This window comes from Mesoplodon densirostris, chromosome 2, assembly GCF_025265405.1.
Source record: "Mesoplodon densirostris isolate mMesDen1 chromosome 2, mMesDen1 primary haplotype, whole genome shotgun sequence".
In the NCBI taxonomy this organism is placed as follows: Eukaryota; Metazoa; Chordata; class Mammalia; order Artiodactyla; family Ziphiidae; genus Mesoplodon; species Mesoplodon densirostris.
The window spans coordinates 153334264-153351487 of record NC_082662.1 but is presented as its reverse complement, the minus strand read 5'-3'; positions in this window follow the sequence as shown (position 1 = coordinate 153351487).

The window sequence follows — 17224 nt, the reverse complement described above, 5'->3', positions numbered from 1 at the left end:
TCACGGGCCACTCATCTCACCCACTCCCCACCCCGCCTTCTACACAACATGTGTCTCATCCCTTTCCTCTGGGCCCCAGGGGAGCCTCCTCAGGGCGGCACACAGCCCTGTCCTAGCTCACAGCTGACGGGGACCTGCCTTTCCAGATGGGAAAGCCCTCTGTCTGCAGCCACATCCCCAGTGAATATGTCCCGCTGTCTTCCTCCCGTAGCTGCCAAGGGTGCTCTCTTGACCACCAAGAAGACCGAGAGGAAGGCAAGGGCCCAGGCTGGGGTTTTCTGGCCAAGTCGACACAAATATTCCCGGTCTGGAAGAGGAACGCTGACACCCTGGTGCGGGCAGGGCCCAGCCCTTTCCTGGACCTTCCTCCGTGCTTGCCGGCCAGGGGCGGCCCCGGCTCACCTACCTCACCCGTGGACGTGGATGCTTTGCAGAAGCCTGGCCACAGGCCTTGTTCCAGCTCCCAGCCCCTGCCCCTCTTTCCCTCCATAGACGGTAGCCCGTCCACCCCAGGGCAGCCGCCTCCCACCGTCTCCCCCTGCCCACCACCTTCAGGCCTCGCTCTTCACTTCTGGCTCCGACACAAATAGTCACTTACCTGGGAAATGCAGACAGCCACGTGGGCACCCCCCCACCCCGGCTTCTCTGTCACATGTAGCTTCTCAGCTACTGGAACTAGAGTTGGGTACAAATCAGCAGAGATGGTGTCTCTGTCCCTCACGCTTTTGTGTCCAGTCCAGCAGCTGTGGAGAGAGCTTCAGGAGGTGGGGCCCGCGTGATACACTCAACCTTCCTGCCTGCTTCCCGGAGGGCAGCCTGGGAAGTCTACTGGGGCTGCCCTGTCTCGCTGCCTGAACTGATCCTGCTGCTTCCTCTGCGCCTGCCTCCCCTCCTGCCAAGGCCAGCCTCCCTCCCTCCCTTCTTCCCGCCCTCGGGAAGGTTACTCAGTCCTCCTGCAGGTGGCCCTCTCCCTCCTGCTCACTCTCATCCCTTCTTCCAGCAGAGCAGGCACTCAGTCCTTCTGTCCTGCCCCAATATGTCCATAAGCCTCTGGTCACATTGTGAGCTTCCTGGGGAAGCATGCTTTCTCTTCCTGGGAAGCAGGACGGGGTATTTTGCCTGTACCCCTACCTCCCCGTGCTAGTACCCACCTTTTGCAGCACTGTGGTTTGAGCTGGGGTGTTTCCAGAATGTTTTGCAGTCATCATCGGCTCAAAGATGCCCATGACTATTTAGCTGGGGGTGGAGTACGGGGAGATAATTTTCTCTCCTGACTCATATACAAACCAAGCCTCTCTCTCCATCTTTCAGCCTTGCTTCCCATGCAGGTTCATTCTGAAGAGAAAATTTTTAAAGAATTTTTATTGGAGCATAGTTGATTTACAATGTTGTGTTGGTTTCTGCTGCACAGAATCATATACATATACATATATCTGCTCTTTTTTTAGATTCTTTTCCCATATAGGCCATTACAGAGTATTGAGTAGAGTTCCCTGTGCTATACAGTAGGTCCTTATTTGTTAGCTATTTTACTTATAGTAGTGTGATATGTCAATCCCAATCTCCCAGTTTTATCCCTACCCTCCTCAACCCCTGGTCACCATAAGTTTGTTTTCTGCATCTGTGACTCTACTTCTGTTTTCTTTCAGCATTGCTTCCCATGCAGTTTCATTTTGAAGAGAAAATTGGCCCAGGATCAAGTCTCAGTATGTCTAGAATTGGCATCCACTCGAGTATAAGGTGCTTTTATTAGGGTGAATGCTCAGCATGTTAAAATAGGGGATGGAAGTATGGTACCTGTGATGTCCCTAGGTGGCCAAAAATACACTGCTTGACAGTAGGGTTCTGGGACTGGGTTTAAATCTTAACTCACGACTTGTGTGACCTTGGACAAGTTATTTAACTTCTCTGTGCCTTAGCTTCTTATCTATGAAATGGGAATCACGGCAGTACCCCCATCATGGGGGTCTTGGGAAGGTTAAATAAGATCATGCATGTAAAGAGCTTAGCACAGTGTCTGGAACGTAGTATGTGCCCAGAAAAGTTAGCTGCCCTCCTTGTTATTATGGATGTTCTTGTCTCTAGGGAAGACATGGCTCACGGGGCTCCTTTCAAATCCCCACTGCCTTGTCAGGGCTGCAACTCTGACAGCAATAGTGACACCTGACACATTTTTCTGAACAGTAAACTTCAGAATGCGATTGAGAGAGGTAGGTCTCTCTGCCCCTTGGCGTTTTGTAGGTGTGGCTTCAGAGGAAGGAGTCAGGCAGCAGAGAGATGCCTCTAGGTCTTTGAGTCTGCAAGTCTGGAACAGGGTTCAAAACCTGATGTCCCTGAAATAAAGTGCAGAATGCTACAGATATGTGGATATGCACTGTCTAGGCAAGAGGATCCTTAGCTATTACGCATTTCTCAAAGGGGCTGTGATCGAAAAAAGAATGAGAACCATTGGTGTTGTGCAGGGGGAGCAATAGGATAGGGAGAGTTGGTACTTAAAATATCTCCCATAGCAACACTGCTGTTCAAAATTTCCCAAGTGGCCATGTCACACAGGATGGCCTTCAGATACCTTTGGCAAGAAAGTGACTAAATTCCTCAGAGGGGCCAGAGGAGGTGAAGGCTGAAGCTGGGGTGGAAGTGTATGGGTCCCTCCCTTCTCCCAGCCTTGCGGCACCAGTGCACATGCGCTGAGCTCTTCCTTGTGCGAACACTACGCTGACACCACATGCAGCGTCTCCCTGAATCCTCTCTGCGTTCCAGTGGAGTGGCTGCTGTCAATGTTACTCCCGTCCACAGACGGAGGATGCAGAGACACAGACGGCTTAGTGCCTTTTCTAGGCTCACAGCACATGGTCACTACCGAGTGGAGCTGTGGTTCCAAGGTATCAGGGTCTGCGCTTTAACCACTGAGCACAAACTGCCCAGACACTGTCACCTCAGAGCCTGTGTGTTTGGCCTGGTTCTGCCCTCCCTTCCTCCTGGAAACCCTCAGTCCTTCCACCTGAGGCTGTGTGACATGTGCGTGTGTGGTCCCTGCAGTCCCTCCCCCAGAAGACCTTCTTTTCCCTCGGCACAGCTGCCCAAGGAGACGATGGGTCCCATAAATGCCAATTTATTATTGTCCAGCCAACACAGCTTGTCTTTCATTGTGCATTATTTCTAGAAACCCTAAGGATCAACTATATAACAAAAGCTCACACACCATGGAACTTCCGTGTTAACTTGCCCACTTTGTCTCCCCCTTGGTTTTCAAGACACCCTGCCCTGACCACCTCGCTGGTGTGGGCCAGGCGACCTCACCGAGTGAGAAATGGGATAAGGAGCAGCCTGGGTACTCCCGACAGCAAGACGTAACAGGAGCCCCTTATCCCGAGTCACCTACCCTGAGAGATCCCCAGAGCCTTCTCTGACATCCTGTGTAGTCAGACCTCCCTGACTACACATGCATAGAAAGGCTCCTTGGAGGTCAAAAATGGAGGGGGCACCACCTCATAGTAAGTGATGTCAACTACCCATAGTCCTCTTTGCTAGAATCCACCTTGGCTAAGAGATGCGCACGCACACAGGGGAGTACTCACGACAGCAAGACGTAACAGGAGCCCTTATCCCGAGTCACCTACCCTGAGAGATCCCCGGAGCCCTCTCTGACATCCCATTTTGAAGTGTCATGCACCTTTTCTGTGTATGGAACTTCATCCTAAGGAGCTGCAAGCAGGGAGCTGAGCAGGCCTCAGAACCGAATCCTGGGTCTTGCTCAGGCCCCTGGTCAACCTGCTCAGACCCAAGGGGACAGGGACCTTTTTCACTTCGACAGCACAAGCACATTCGCTATTTAATCTCCCCAGCAGTCACTTTGGGGACCACCGGGCATGAGAGTTGAAGGGAAGGCCACATCTTTTTCCTTCTTTTAAGAGCTCTTGGAATCTATATCATTTGGCCCAATCCCTTCGGTATGGAAACAAGGGAGGCATTGTTTTTGTTTGTTATTATTTGCAAGTCTACCTTCAAAATCTGGCATTTTCCTTGAGCTGTTCTGACTGGCAATGGTGAAAACTGGGGTCCCCTTGCCTGTCTGGGAAGGGGAGAAAAGAGAGATTGAGAGAGGCTTGCAGGGCACTGGGGAGAGAGAAGGGCACCTGGCCCCTGCCAGCCATGGTGCCAGAGCCCAGCAGGGCCTATGAACCACACCGACTGGACCGGCAGGGCTGAGTGACACGGGTGGAGAACAGGCCAGACTGGACCTCCGTCCTGGAGGACGCGTGGGCACCTCACTGAGTTCATGAACCGTGGACATTGGGTCTGATTATGATTCTGAGAGGACCTGAGAAACTTCCCGGTTCCATTGATGAGGCTCCAGGATCCCCTCCCCTGCAGGTTTTCCCCATGCTCTGCCACCAGCTGTCATCACAGTGATCTAGTTGAGCTGCTTTCAAACAGTGGGAACCATTGCTGAGAAACCAGTCATCCAGTCTGCTTTCTTGCCCCAGGCCTGTGTCATCCTTGAGGAAGATTAATGGAGCCACTTAAGTGGCCCATATGTGGGAGAGACTTTAAATATTTGTTGTTTTTCTCTCAGGCATCAAAATTTGTTGAGTAAGAGAATGTGTGCGGCGAGCAGAATTGTGGGTGGAACAGGAACTTGGTACATGATCTCGGGTTAGACAGACCTGGATTTGAATCCCAGGTGTATTTGTTTGACGACCTTGACCAATTTCCTTAACTTCTCTGAGCCTTAGGCTCTCTGTCTGTAGAATGGGAATAAGAATTCATTACAACTTTCATTACAGGGTTGTTGTGAAAATACCCTGAAACAATATTTGTAAAGTTTTAGCCCAGTGTCAGCCATGTAGTGGTTTTTCAATAAATTATTATTTTTATCCTAGAGCTGGTGGGAGCTTGCTGATGTCTTTACCCCATCCCTGTCCTTCCAGAATGCTTGTCCTTAATTACTCTGCCACCTGAAGGGCACCATCTTTCTGGTTCCTACTCTGGTCTCCTTGCCCCAAAGCATTCCCACTCAGAGGCCAGCCAAGCAGACTTTTTCAAGGCCAATGATGTTCTCAGAGCAGTGATGTCAGGGCTTTTCATTGTGTGTTGCACTCGCCACACGTGGTAGTCAATGCCATGGCTGGGAGGTTCGTGCTCTAGACAGGATGACAGAACATGACGGTGACTCCAAATGTCAGTACTTCCTAGAACTTTCTGCAGGATGGCACCAGGTACAAGTGAGGCAGGAGATAGATGGACCCCAGGCTGAATAGTTTCTCCCCTGTGGACAGAAACTCCATAATAGCAGAAACTCCATAAAAGCAGGATGATGGAGGAGGCTGGGCCCTGCCCAGATAAGAGATAAAAGACCACATAGTCTTCATTCTCAAAGTCAAGGAGACCTCCCTGACTACACATGCACAGAAAGGCTCCTTGGGCGTCAAAAATGGAGGGGGCACCACCTCATAGTAAGTGATGTCAACTACCCACAGTCCTCTTTGCTAGAATCCATCTTGGCTAAGAGATGCGCACGCACACAGGGGAGGATCCTGAGAAAGACCAAATACGGACTCAGAACCAGGCAAAGCAACATGATTGGTCAAAGGAAACCCAGAAGAAATGCCCCATAAAAGTGATTCAAACTACCACGAGGGCGCAACTCTCTCTCTGAGCCCACCCATGTGTCTATCCACATGTACTGTACTCTTTTTCCTCCTAATAAACACTTTACTTACTTCACTATGTTCCGTCTCTATGTGGAAATTCATTTCTACATAGCTGACAGGCCAGGGCCTTGTTACTGGCCACTGGTCCCTGGTGGTCTGGTATCTAGGATTCAGTGCTCTCATGGCTGCTGCCCGACCTCAGTCTCTGGCTGGGAGCCGAAATCCTGCTTCAAGCCAGTGCTGGCTGAGGCCACCCGAGATCAGAAGACCTTCACTTGACTGATAGCACCACCTGGCAAGGGGGAAGCCTGAACAGTGTAAGGACCGAGAATGCAGGCTCTGGAGTCAGGCTACTTGGGTTAGTTAATCCTGTTTCTACCACTTGCTGCATGACTGTGGGCAAGTTACTTAAGCTTTCTGTGCCTCAGTTTCTTGATCTGTACATTACAGTTAATAGTGTCTACCTTCCAGAGTTCTTACGGGGTTTAAGGGAGATGATGCTGTACTTGGTATCATTCTTGCTCTGCATAAAAAAAAAAAAAATAGGGATCTGTTTAAATATGATGATGGTAGGACCACACTCCCAGAGATTCTTGGGGTCACAGCAGACCCTAGAATCTGCATTTTGACAAGCCCCTGCATGACTCTGAGGCATGCTCCAGGGAGCAAGGAGGAGGAGAAATTGGCTCTGCCTGGGCTCCGGAGAAGTCTTTCCAAAAGAGATGCTTTTTGACATGGGCCCTGAAAGATGAACGTGAGTTTACCAAGCCCAGACAGGGAGGGACAGGGCCACACTACCATCAGGAATTTCACGTCACATTCCTCGCCTTGCTCTGCCCTTCTCTGTACAGGGACGGGCCTCTCAGCTCTCTGGCTCCCCCTCTGGCTCACTTGAACATTGCCACCGGGATTCTGACTTCTGCCTGCGGCTGCCACAGGGCCCCTCCTGGGCCACACCACCTACAGTGCTGGCCAGGGGTAAAAGGGGCCTTTTCTTTCCAAGGCCCCCACTGAACACACACGCGTTTCCTCGCAGGTGTCTAGCTCAGCTGCCTGAACACAGAGGTAATTCACAGGAGATGAGGAGAGGCGTTTGAGGTTTCCAGGAAAACACACCTCCCTTTCCCTTTGTCAGCTGCTGCACTGAACATAACTGGAGAGGACCTGTCTTCAGAAAGGTCTGGCGGAGGGTGTGAAGCCAAGATTCTTGAAAGAAATTTCGTTTAGGGCTCCTGGGATGCGATATTACTCGGTACGTGCGGATTCTCCGGGCCAGGGTGAGCTGAGGACTGGCCCTGCCCCCTAGCCCAGCAGTTCGCATGTCTGTCCTTTGGAAAGACTGAAATCCTCGGGCAAGTCTAGTTGGAGGGTGTGGGTGAAGGACGGATGTAAAAACATAAACAAAATTGAAAGTGGTTATGAACACATACAGGCATACTTTGCAGTTTTATGCCATCCATTTGAAAACAACAATGAGATAAGTTATGTCCTCGTACATAAAATGAATAAAAATAAAATTTAAATTTAAATCTTGCATTCAGAATAAAAAGTATCCACAATCTGCTAGTGGCTGGCCCTCACCGGGTGAAAGTGCCTTAGCTGAATCCAGTCCTCAGCCTCACAGAAACAGACACGTGATTTTGACGGGGTGGTGGGGCTGCTGAGGTGATGACTCCAGGCAGGGCTGCTCTGGAAATGAGAACTCTCAGTGTCCGGGTTCAGCTTTTCAGCCAGGTTTCTTCATCGGAGAGGAAGCAGAGAGGGTGAAGAGAATGAGAGATGGCAGACGCTCTCTGCACAGAGATTTGAAGTCATTCTTTACCAGGACAAATGGGGTAGGTGAGTATTCCAGGCAGAACAGTAAATGCCAAGGCCATGAGTTCAGATTCTGCCCAGCTTGTTTGAGGGGCAACAAAGGAACCAGTGTAGCTAAGGGAAGGAACAGCAGGAAAGGAGATCAGAGAAGCAGCGAGGGGCCGACTGTGTAAGGCCTTATAGATGATGTAGGAATTGGTTTTATTTGGAGTAAAATGGGAACTCTTCAGAGGGCTTTGGGTAGATCGGAGGTATCAATTCATTAATTTGACAAATATTTAGTACCCACCATGTTCCAATTACTGTTTTAGACTTTAGGGTTTTATCAGTGAACAAAGCAGACACAAATTCCAGCCACAAGGAACTTGTAACGCGGAAGATCTATGTTATAAAAGAAGAAAGGTCTCAAGTAATGACCGCAGTTTCCCCCTTAAGAAACTTAAAAAGGAAGATCAAAGTAAACCCAAAGTTGGTAGAATACAGGAAATGATAAAGATCAGAACAGAAATAAATAAAATGGAAAAGAAATATAATGCGGAGAAAAAACCCAGTGAAACCTAAAGCTGGTTCTTTGAGGAGATCCATAAAATTGATAATCCTCTAGTCAGACTGATCAGGTAAAAAAAAAAAAAAGAGAGACAACACCAATTAGTAATATCAGGAATGGGAGATATGACATCTCTATAGATGCTACAGATATTACAAGGATAAAAAGGGGATATTATGGACAATGTTATCCCAATAGATTTGACAAGTTAGAACAGAAAAATCCCTTGAAAGAAACACACTACTAAAGCTTACTCAAGAACAAATAGGTAATGATGATAACTCTGCATCTATTAAAGTAATTGAATTTGTAATTAAAAACAAGCACACAAACAAAAACTCCGGGTCCTGAGGCCAGGTCTTTCTACCTCCTCCTCACTTGGTCCCCAGATGCAGGAAGCTGATGGCAGCAGCAGTGGTAGACTCAGGAGGATCAGTTAGGAGGCTTTTCAGTCATCTGGATGAGAGATGATGGTGGTTTGGACCACAATGGCCACAAATGGTGAGTCAACTTCTGGGTATATTTTGAAGTTAGAGCTAACATGATTTGGTTACACACTGGATGTGGAAGTGAAAGACAGAGAAGAGTCAGGGACAACACTAGGATTTTTGGTCCAAGCAACTGGAAGGATGGAGTTGCCCTTAACTGAGTTAAGGAAGACTGTGGGAAATAGAGTTTCAGGGAGAAGATCAAGGAGTTTAGGCTTGGACAATGTTTCCAAGTGGAAACATTGAAGAGAAGATTGAATATTGGCGGTGGATTGGGTATAGGCATCTGGATTTCAAGATGGAGGACTTGGTAGAATGTAAAATTTAAGAGTTATCAATGCATGAGTTGCATTTAAAGCCACGTCATTTTAATGAGTCACCAAGGGAGTGTACAAAGGGAAGAGAAGAGGAGCCTTAGACAGATTCAATGTTAAAAAGTGTGGGAGATGAGAGGGAAACAAAGATGTCTTCAGCAAAGAGATGAAAAGAAGAGAACAAAAAGATTTGAAGGGAAATCAGAAGGATGTGATATTCTGGAGATGAAGGGAAGAAGTGATGGCCAGGAGAAGGAAGTGATCCATTATATCAAATGGTGCTGAGAGCTCATGTTAAAATGACCACTAAGAAATGACCATTTGACTTAGCCACATGGGCATCAAAAGCTGATTGGAGTAGATTTAGGAGAGGAGAGGAATTGTCAGTGAGTATAGATAGCTCCTTCAAGGAGTTTTCCTGTAAGAGGGAGCTGGGACACGGGAAGAGTATGTCTGTATGCTGAAGGAAATGACCCAGTAGAGAAAGGGAAATTGACGAGGCAGGAGCAGAAGGAATTGCTGGGGAGATGTCCTTGAGAAAGTGAGAGAGGTTGGGATCCAGGACACAAGCAGATGCTGGCCTCCACACAGTTCATCCACGGGAACAGGAGAAAAGCTAAAGGACATGGACACAGATGCAGGTGTGTGGGGAGATGTGGGGAGGGGGCACTCGAGGAAGTGTTCTTTCTAGGGCTGCTTTTTCTCCCTGCAATAGGCAGCAGGTCATTGGCTGAGATGGAGGGTGGGGGAGGAGGTGTGGGAGGCCTGAAGAGAGAGCGGTAGGAGATATTCAACTAGGAGAGTAAGAGAGTGAATGGGTCCATGATTGCCAGGCAGCATTTAAGGCCCACTTGAGGTTAGCAGTCATAAACTAATGTTAGACCGGTTGGGAAGGTTATGTACTTTCCTCCAGCCATGGTGAGCTGTGTGGGCACCAGAACGGAGTAGACTCAGAAGTGGAGTTAACCAGGGTTAGAGTTTTGCCAAACCAATACAGTGAAGCAAAGGAAGGGTGTTGAAGATGAAGAAGTATGGAAAAAAAGAAGATATGATTAATGTGATAAACCATGGAATTTAAGCCAAGTACATTAGGGAGAAAGAACATGAGGGGTGCAGAACAAGTTAAAAGGCAGAAGATCCAGCAGTCCCACTATGACGAAGGATTGTTGGTGATGGCATTTCAGGAGCAGTGAGCTAGGAAGTTGGGAGGCACTGGTCAGAGAGGAACATGCACTGAAACTGAGAAGATGGAGGGGGTGCAGTTTGTATCAGTGTCAGGCATGTGACTTAGGCCGTTTAGAGTATCTGTGTTAGGGTGGAGAATGAGACCATTGGAGGAGAAGAGACCAGGGAACTGAGAAGCCAGATACATGGGGTGTAGTCCCAAGAATGATGACATGATGGTGTGGGTGAGAGTGACAGTGAGCCACATGCTAAGATCCACATAAAGAATGAAGGAAAGTGACCTGGGGTTTGTGGGAGACTGTACCAAGGAGGGGTGGTGGGTGTTGCAGGCTGATGATTTGATCGTCAAAGCCCAGAAGTTCTTAAAAGAATGGCCTGACACAGCAAGAAGGAATGAAGACGACACCTGCCCCACCAAATGGTAGGAGGGATGTAGAAGAGAAAGATAAGTCACCCCTTGAGCAGAGGCTGCACGGAATTGCTCCAGAAGAGAGCCTGTGCTCAATGAGAGCAAAAAGGGAAAGAGAAGACAGTGAAGATACAGGATAATGTTTCTAATGGTGACATCCCACCACGCTTAAAACATCTCAGACCAAGTCTCATGCTACCTGCTCACTCCCTTCCTGCACTCCAGCCACAGTGTCTTTAGCATGTTTCTTAGACATGCCAAGTTCTTCGCAACCCCAGGGCCTTTGCATATGCTTGAAATCACACCTCTGCCCCCACCCCAATCCTTTAGATCTCATGTTGAGTATTATTTCCTCTCAGAAACCTTGCTGAACATCCTCCTTAAAACAGGGTGCTGTGCTGGTGCCACAGAAGTGATCTACACACAAATTTTCTGCTGTGAAGTAGTCCAGTCTTGTGAAGCAGATGAGGAAGTGAGCAGGTGATTTGGAGTTTGCTAAGAGCCATGATGGGGCAAACCTAGAGAGAGCACACAAGAGAAAGCCTTAACTCAGTCACAGTAGTGGTGGGGGGATTCAGAAAATGACTAAACAGAGGCCTAAAGGATGAATAGGAGTTAGTTGAGAGAGGGTGGGAGGCTATTGAGAGAACGTAGGGAGCTGGGAGCCCTTCTGATGGCTGAGTTAGAGGAGGTGAGAGGGGCTGATGCTGTAGAGATGAGGATGCAGGGCCTGTGGGTCATGCTAAGGAGCTTGGGCTCCACTGAAGGATGATTATTTTGTCTTTAGAAGGTATATAATTCTTTTGCTGAACAATTATGAGCAGAAACAGAACATGATCAAACTGGGCCCCCATTGTGTCTGGCCCCAAAACAAGTGCAGAGCTGGCACTCCAGAGCCAGATGACTCCAACCTTCTGGGGGCACAAAACAAGGCCTAGAGCTGTCTGGAGAAAAACATTTGGCTGGAATCCTGCAATCACCAGAGCTACAGAATGTCCTAGACCCTAGACTATTGGCCTCCCACCCACCACCCAGACTATTTTATTAACCAGCTTTACAATAGTTACACCTTCTCCATTTGATTCCAGTGCCACATCTTGACCTGCCTTGCACCTGTTATCAGTAGAATCTGCTACAGGCCCTGGTGTGCAGGAATACTGGGTTCCTTTGTTTTCTCATTGTGGTTGGAATGCGTATCTCTCTACTTCTGGATCTATGTCAAGGTCCTCAAGTCCTTCACAGGACCAAGGGGTCTGGTTCTTGGGCATTTGTCTCCACGGGTTACCATGGAGACACCTGGGGCTCTTACAGCAGGGAGCTCATAGGTCTGCAGGCTCAGGGATGCTTCTCTGCCCTCCTCGGGGCCTGGAAGTTCTTTGCAGGCTGGAAGGGCAGCACATCCTGGCACTGCAGCCACTTCCCTCTGGGGCCTTGATACGTCCCTGGGGCGCTGCAGGGCCAGGCTGGGAGTGGTGGTTTGAAGCCCTCACCCCACCGGGCCAGGAGAACTCTGCAGAGGGGAGAAACCCCCTCTGCCTTTTGCTTCCCCTGGCTACCTGGCTTCTTCCCTCAAACCCAGGCCTCCCTCGTGTACTTTCACAATAGTCCTGGAGGCCCTTAAAACCCAGAATCTCATTTTAACAACTGAAAAACTAGTTTCCCTTTCTCGTAATCTTTAAATCTGCCCAGAAATTGAGGGGAAATGTTTGCATTCCATCCTTTAGCGGCAGTCAAGAAGTGGATTAAGAATAAAACAATTCAGTTTCTATATTCAAATATCCTATCTTGCTAGTCCTGTTGCCTGGAATCTCCTTTCCCATTTTTCACCCTCAGCTCAGACGTCGCCTCAGATAGAAATTATCCGTATTCATGAGTCGCCCTTACTTCTCAATCCCTCTGCATTACTTTCCTCCGTGTGGCCAGCCCACACCTGGCTCATATCAGGTGTGTGCTAAACTGAACCGAATTCAGGGCAAGATGGTGGATCCGCAGGATCTGCCTGTTGACTGGTGGTTGCCCAGGGAAGGTGGGCTTAGATAAGAGGCACCAGAAGAGGTGCAAGACTCGGGGACACCTATAGTTCTCAGAATAGGACAGTCAAAGGCAGAACAGGAAATGGAGGGCAGGGCCACGCCCCCTGGCTTCCCACCTCTATTTGCATCAGCCCTCTGAGAACGGGAGACGTTTCTAGCATCGACCAGCAGGTGGCAGCCTTGCTCCTCAGATGAGGGACTCCTTTCCCCAGGATAGGCTAGGATGGCTTCTTGCTGTGGGAGATGGTCCCCAGGAGGCCTTCTCAAGGCCAGTCTCAGAGTGATTTGAGGCGCAGACAAGGCCAGTATGCCAGCTGCTCTACACGCAGTTGGATCTGTAACTATTTGTGGATCCAACTTTTTCTAATTCCAAGACTCCTTAGATCTAGAGTTTGTGCATACTTATTTAAAAAAAAAAAAAAAAGATGCACAGGTCTCACCCAGAACCACTGAATCAGAATCTCCTGGATGGTCCCTGGGAAGCCCCAGATGATTTTGATGTAAGCAGGCCAAATTCTTATTTGCCTGATTTGATTCCATAGGCCAGCCTTTCAGACACAAAGTTGACTTTATCGATGAAGAAAGCCTAGCACAGCTCTGCCTACAGCCCACCGCTCTGCCAGAGGCACGAACTTCATCGGCGAAGGCTGAGCAGGTGTCTCCAGGAGATGGCTGCTGGGCGCCAGGCACAGCCTCATCCTCCCACAGCATCCTCCTCTCTCCTTGTTCCTATACCAGCCTTGGCTCGGGCTGCAGCCAGAACACAACCCATGCCCACCGCCAGCTGAGCTTTAACCCCACCGCAGGGCTTGCTGATGAGTCTGCAGAAGCAAACGGTTTAGTAAGCAGCTCCATCACCTCTCAGGCAGGCACTATTTCCAGCAGCACCCCATGAAACTGAGGCCCATGGAGGGCGTCCTGGTGTTGATCGGGGGCCCCAGTTGGCAGGGCTACCCATGCCTGGAAAAGCCGGGCTGGGGGGCTGACTGTGGGTCTTCCCAGCAGGGGGACCACATTACCGCTGCTGTCCCTTCCTGCAGCCTTCCCCAGTCCCTGCCCCCAGATGGCCCTGGGCACAAAGCTGCCAATGTGGGGAAAGCCTGGAGGAGGGGAGCCCAGGTGCTAAGCAGCCAACCTGAAGGAGCTGGCCTGGTGGGGGTCCGCCCTGATGGCTCCCCACGTAGCCATCACCACTTCCTGTCTCCATGCCGTGTCTACTCTCTCCCTCCACCTCTTCCTGGACTGGCCCCTGCCATCCAAATCCTATGTGTTTCAGAAAGTCACTTTCAGATGCCACTTGTGAGGCCCCTGCACTGTCTTCCCTGCGGTCGGTGCAGCATCTTCCTCCTCCACCTCCTGTAGCACATTCTCTGACGCTCCCTCATGGCGCCATGTGAGAGCATCCCTTCTGTATATACATCTTCCCAACTGCATCGGAAACAGGGGGTGGTGGTACCGTGTGAGGTCTGCCCCTAGGCCCTAGTGCAGGGTCTGGGCAGGACCTGACAAGAGGAGGTTCACAGGAAGTGATAAAGAAATCCAGAAAAGAGGTGTGGTTGTTAACTCTTGCAAATGCATAAGGATGCTGGAGAAGATGGTGGCAATCTGGAGTCGACAAGGAAGGTTTCATTGTGGAGGTGGGAATGGATCTGGGCTCTGAAGGAGGGGTTAGGTGATTAGGTGAAAAGGTCACCAGCATGTTATGAGATCTTTCTTCTTAAGTCAATGCTGAAATATTCAGGGTGGGAGGAAAGTGGCCCATGGTGGCCATGGACCAATCAACGATCAACAGGTGATCTTGTTGATGCTCCTGGTCAATGCCCAGTACAACTTTCTGGAATATGTGGAACTACCCAGGATTGAGGAGTACATGGAGAGCCACGCCCTGGCTTCCTCCCTGGACCCAGCTCACACTTAGAAAGGAACATCAAACACAAAAGCAGAGAGGGCTGGAGACAGATATGCTGTCAGAGTGGGCACGGCACCCCCAAACCCAGTCCTTGGGCTTATGGTGTGGCCATGCTTGACACCAGCCCAGCAAAGCCACATCCTAAAATCAAAGAGGGAACAGCCTGAGAGGTGGAATGCATGTCTTTGGGGACTTCTGTGCTCTCAAGGACCTCCCCCACCTTCTCCCCTGACCCGGAGGTATGTGTTGTGAGACTTTGCGTGCTTCCCCTCTTCAGTGAAAAGTTTGGGGTCTTTGCTTAACGAGGGTCAGGGTGTTTGGAGGGGACAGCAGGCAGGATGGAGGAAGGGGGCCCCCAGGATGGGTAAAACCATGTTCTCCAGCTTTTTCGCTCCTCCCAGAATGTATCACCCAAGCTCACCATCCTCCCTTCTGAGTTTGTCTAAGACAAAGAAAGGTTCCACCAGGGAGTCCCCTCTCGGCCACCCCATGGGCCCCTGAGAGTGGGTGTGGATGCTGTGGTCCAGGTGGGGAGCTGCAGGCCCATGACATGATCAGCACCCCACCCTCCCCCTCCACGGCTTGCCCAGCCTCACCCCTGTTGTCTGGGAAAGCAACACCCAAGGACAGAGCGTGCCTTGCGTTCCCCTAGGAGAATGCGCTCTTTCTCTACTATCTGATGGAGCTCTGGCCAAAAAGGGTACATCTCCCTGCCTTCCTTTCTTCCTCCTTGAGGGCCTCCCTGTAACCTTTATCAGGCCACATTGCTGAGCTCAGAAAAACAGACAAGTTATGTCCATGTGGGAGCAGGCTTCTCCCTTGTGGCATCCTGTAGATCTGGCCACCTGTGGCCGCCCCAGCTTTGAGCCCCAGGCTGGCCCTGGGCCACACCCCTCCTCCTCTGCTTCAGGCTGGCTTGCCGCCTCCCATGAGCCACTCAGGTAAAAAGGAGGGCAACCACAAGAGGAAAACAATCACTTTTGTCGCCCTAGGCGGAGGTCCCCGCCCAGGGCAGAGTAAAGCTGGAGCATTACTTGCAGTCCACAGAAGCCAGCCCTGTCCCTGGGCAGCAGGAAGAGGCTGCACGGAGATGCTGGGACAGGGAAGGCGAAGCATCCCGGAGCCCAGCCTGGGGCATCCTGACTTGCCATTTCTGATGTCAGCATCTTCCTATGCCCTTTCATGGGGTCAGAACCAGGAAAGGCGGAGGTAATGAGATCCAAATGATGCTGGGTGAATTTTATGGAAGATGAGTGTTGAGCCCATTTCACTGACCAGTGCTTATCGGTAAACAAGCTGCAGCTCTTCCCTCCTGGCTCATCCCAAACACACTCTCCCTTCTCTGCATCCATAGCTGTGATTCAGTTCTTCATTTTAAGCCATGTGATTTGTCTATGGGTCTGTCCTCCCCACTGGGAAGCCCTGGGTCCCCTGTCTCTGACAGCGAGTGCAATGCTTGCCCCTCGTGGGCACTCAGTGGACATTTTTCGAGGAAATGAATGAACACTTAGGTTCCATATAGCCCCAGTGGCTCTGAGGACAGAGCAGCTGCTGAACTTGGGGTGCTGATTTGGGTGCTCCTCTGAAAGTGAGGGGAGGGATGCTGCGGCAGGAGGTTGTGTCCTCTGAGTCGCTAACCTTGTAAGAACAGGACCATCCTCAGGTGGGTAAACCAGCCTGGTTCTGTCTGCACATCTGTGCTGCCTCCTTCCTTTGACCATTCCTCCTGGGCAGCACGTCCGGGTCTCATTTAGTTTTGAACTCTAGCACAGAGCCTGGTCATCCCAGGCGCCTAGCAAATGCCCATTAGATGAAGCATGTTCTCGCCTGCATCTGTGCCCGGGCGCCGTCGACACCCATCGTGGCTGTAAGGCGGCTGTTTGAGCACCGTATTGTCCCACCCCTTCCCTGCACATCCTGGGACAGGAGCCCCAGTGATGGGTTCTCTTCCGCTTCCCTCCCCCAACATCTGCCCCAGAGCCTGCTGTGGCTCCCTGGGCCCCTGAAGGCCTGGCAAACCCCTCGCATAAAGAGACAGTATTTGTAAGATGCTCTGATGGGTAGAGGAAAGACAACACGTTCTATTTGATAGAGGCTTGAGAAATTCTCAGGAGAAAAATGAGCTGGCTCCTCATATTTGACCCAAACTGCCCAGAATGTTGTATCCTCCCCTCCTCTCCCTCACTTTCCTTCACAAGCCGCAGAGGATGGAGTATCAAGCCCATCACGCTAACCAAGGCCTTTTGGTCATTGAAGGACCTGGCGCGCATGCCAGAAAAATACATCTCCTCCTCTCCTGCCAGGAGCCCAGATCCCCTCAGAGAAGCCTGCTGGCTCTGCAGATGTTGGATTCTGAAACTGCATCTTACACTTGGTATCCTGAAACCCACTGAAGAAGCAGGGACCACGTCTGACTCAGGAATGGACTCGTGTAAGTAAAAGAAAATCTCCCAGGCCAGCCATAGCAGACACTCATGGTTTCCTGCTCTAACTAGTCCTGAGTATTTGCTTAAATGAGCTCTGGGTGACATGCCTGAAACCTCAGACAACGGTCACACACACTCACACCTGCTCTAAGCCCTGTGCTCTCGGCTACACACACAGCACCTGTGGTGCAGACACACCTAATGAATGGGCCTTCTAGCCTCGGGGAGTAGAACGTGGGCCTGCTGAGCATGAATCATATCAAGAGAGAGGGGAGCCTGAGAACTGTAACAGCCCACGAGAAAGATGACGGCCTGAGTAGGGACAAAATCACCCATAGGGTCAGATCCCAAATGATGTGGGAACATGGAATGCATGAAAACCCCAAGTGGAAGCTGAAAGCCCAGCTGGATCCCAACTTGTCTGTCTAGGCAAGAAGCCCATTG